Source organism: Pezoporus occidentalis, unplaced genomic scaffold, assembly GCF_034315485.1.
Source record: "Pezoporus occidentalis ecotype Australia unplaced genomic scaffold, CSIRO_AGI_Poc_V1 ctg19, whole genome shotgun sequence".
Taxonomy (NCBI): Eukaryota; Metazoa; Chordata; class Aves; order Psittaciformes; family Psittacidae; genus Pezoporus; species Pezoporus occidentalis.
Window position 1 is genome coordinate 2,711,562 of NW_026913748.1, and position 3,508 is coordinate 2,715,069.

The following is a 3,508-nucleotide window of genomic DNA, read 5'->3' on the forward strand; positions in this document are numbered from 1 at the left end:
GGTTTTATCCCATCATTTTATTTCAACATTCCTGACAATTTCCAAGGCGGCCCTTTCACAGACAAAGGTCAATGAAAACAGCTTCAAGCTGTCATTGAAGCCCCTTCTTGTTAAATGAGCAGTGCATGAGTTAAAGGGGATTTTGTGATGAATCTCCTTGAAGACTCAACACTACCACTTGAAAAAGGAGAATATGGAAAAACTGTTTGAGCTACAACAATATGAGCATTCCATGTATTTATACATGTGTATACACTCATACATATTCAAAAGGGTAAACACAGAAACACATCTCAGATGAGAAAATTAAACTTCCTGGAGTTTTTAATGACTCATCTAAAACAACTTATTACTTTTTATATATACATACTTAAAATCACAGCACTTGCCCACATTTTTGAGAGAGAATGGTATGTTTTACTTCTATCCTAGGTTGGACTGCTATGGCACATGTTTTCCTGCTGCTCTGGACTTCCATGTTTCTCATATTGCTACATTTAACCATGTCTAGTTTGACTGGCTGAACATCAAGAGGACTCTTTCTATGGCATGAAGCAGCACAGTTTGAAAGCATGTCGCATTTTTATCTACAAAAGCTTTGTCAACTTTGGTACAAATATAAACCTTTAGTCAATTGGAGGCATCCCTTCCCCAGGAGAAGGTGGCACCACAAACACCACAGTCCGAGCAAAAGCGCTAGATTGTAATTGCAGGGTTATTGCAGGTAATTGCAGACCGGTTCAAATTCTGCTTTCAATTCCACTGCCAGAAGTTTAAGGCTCAGATGAATCATTCTTTCCCACTGAAAAAGGCTGAGTGCATTTATCGCTTGTTTCAGAGTCCAAGGGCCCATGCCGAAGTGAAAGGCCAGGGGCAGAGCAGGGCAATGCCCCACATCCTGTGCCATGGAGGACGAGGGCTCTGGCAGTGGGAAGAGGAACTGCCAGATTTGGTTCCCAGCAGCACCCGGCCCTCTTGGGTAACCTCGGATGTGTAATTTTGCCTCCCTCTGACTCAGTTCCTCATTGGTACTGTGGAAATAACACCACTTCTTTATTTCGTAGGAGGTTTGGGCAGATAGGTATCTTTGCATTCGGTATCGGAATCCACTTGAGAAGCGTAACTAAAAGAGACATCAGTTACGATCAGAGGAAATGAGACAATTGAGGGCTGGGAGGAAGGAACAAACACGAGTGAGGTACAAACATGGGGAGCTCTCCGAATTGAGCTGATTTCTTGTATCACATCAGGATACATTCAGAGCGAAAGCTCTGGCTCCTTGTATGGCACAGAAAATTTAGGTACTGCCCTGTTTCCCCTAGGAGTCACGGCTCTCTTTTTCAACAGTTTCCCTTCTTTCCTTACCACGTTCAAAACAGTTTGCTATGAGCTGAAGCACGGGGAGACGCAGATCCTGGGTCAGGATCCCAGCTGGGCTCCCTTCAGAGGCTCCACAGTGCCTGTGCCTCCTGGCCGTGAAGGACCAGCTCCTACATCCCTGCCAGGGGCTGCTCAGTCACCTGGCGAGGAGGTGAAACAAGGCATGTCTCCCCAGGAATGTGGTGCACCTCTGCCTTTGTGCAGCCCACCAAGGGCAGGGGACCCTGCCTGAGCCCCTCTGGACGGGCATTTGAACCCTTGGGCCATGACAGCCTTTTGAAATGATGACATGTTTTGACATGTCAGATGTCTGCATGACCCAGATTCTTCTACCTAGCTGTGAAGCGGGTGCAAAGGCAGGTCCCTGCACTGCTACTCCAGCAAGGTGAGACAGCTCCATGCCTGGCACCCAGCGTGAGGGGAGCAGGGCTACCGAGGCCAATGTGCCTCACTGCTCTGTGCTCTGCATTGTAACCTGGATGTTGTAACCACCACAGAGGGATATGTGTGGCCAGACGAGATTTTAAGACAAGCAACCTTGTGGCCCTGTCTGTGACACGAACAAAAGTTGGCTCCAGGCTGACCACAGCCCCCCTCTCCCTTGTCCCGTTTTGGTGGGTGAGCCAGGGGAGGTAACAATACTTCTCTCTTTTCACAGAAGACAAAGCTGCGGAAGACACCGATTCCCATGGCAACAAAGGCAGCAACGAAGTGTCCCAAGATGTGATTTGCTGTCACCATACCTCCCTCACGTCAGATACAGACAAGCAATAGCTCTGAAAGGAACTGTTTCCATGGGACCCTTCCTAGCAAGCCCACACGATGACAGCCCAACCGTCAGCCACAGCTTTTGGTGTCAAACAGGTCTGACTGGTAGAGAGCAACGCAGTTTCCCATAGCAAACGCTGCCTGTACCTCATCGTCCTGGGAGAAACAGTGCGCTCCTCGCTCCCCCCCGAGCCTGCCTAACCCTGAACAAGTCACGCTGCTGCTCACTAATCCACTTACCCAGGCAATTACACTGGGATAGCAGCCCACAGAGAGCCACGCTCAACTTCTCAGCTAAACATCACCCAGGTTTTTTTTACTCCATGGAAAGCTACCTTACGCTACACTGGAAGCTCATCAACAGAGCACACGTTTCTGCTTTGGTAGTGCGTGCTCTGTGAATGCGTTTCCTTCTGACACTTCCATTTATCATACTTCTCCCCTGCCAACCCTGCCCCTTCAGTTCCCTGGGGAAAGTAAGTGAATTTATGCAGGAACAAAGTCACCTTGAGCTTTAAATCCACACCCTAGCAGAAGGAGTACGTCTGTCGGCAATCATATCCACCCACTCTGCAACTGCATTACAATGCTCACTTTGTCAGCACGGAAAATACTGGCTCCTTTTCTAGTCCTGGAGACAAGCTACCACAAAGCCTGCACCAAAGAAAATGGACTGGGGGCAGAGGAGTGAGGAGTGTGGCCAGCAGGTCTACTTGACCCTGGTGAGGCCATGCCTGGAGTACTGTGTCCAGTTCTGGGCTCCTCAGTACAGGAAAGACAAGGAGCTACTGGAGAGAGTCCACTGAAGGCCACAAGGATGATCAGGGGTCTGGAGCATTTCTCTTATCAGGAGAGACTGAAGGAGCCTGGGCCTGTTTAGTCTAGAGAAGAAGAGACTGAGAGGGGATCTCATTAATATCAGTATCTCAAAGGCGGACGCCAGGAGGGTGGTGCCAGACTATTTTCAGTGGTGCCCAGTGACAGAACAAGGAGCAATGGCCATAAACTAAAACACAAGAAGTTTCAGCTCAACATGAGGAAGAACTTCTTCATGTTGAGGGCGGCAGAGCACTGGAACAGGCTGCCAAGGGGGGTTGTGCAGTCTCCTTCTCTGGAGACATTCAAAACCCACCTGGATGCGTTCCTGTGTAACCTGCTCTGAGTGGCCCTGCCTTGGCAGGGGGTTGGAACTAGGTGGTGTTTAATGTCCCTTCCAACCCAAACCATTCTATGACTCTCTCAGGCAAACCAGCCCTGCCACTGCCTGAGCACACAGGGCTAAGACAGTGCTTAAAACAGGCCTGGGAGCTCCAGTAGCTCCAAACAGCATTGCAGATGTACACAGAAATGAAGCTAAGCA

General features: G+C 49.0%; 1 protein-coding gene across 1 annotated transcript in view; it reads left to right on the plus strand.

The window, feature by feature from the left end:
• Positions 1–3,508, plus strand: part of RAB19 (RAB19, member RAS oncogene family) — a 327,487-nt gene that overhangs the window by 291,025 nt on the left and 32,954 nt on the right. The gene's annotated exons all lie outside the window — the stretch shown is intronic.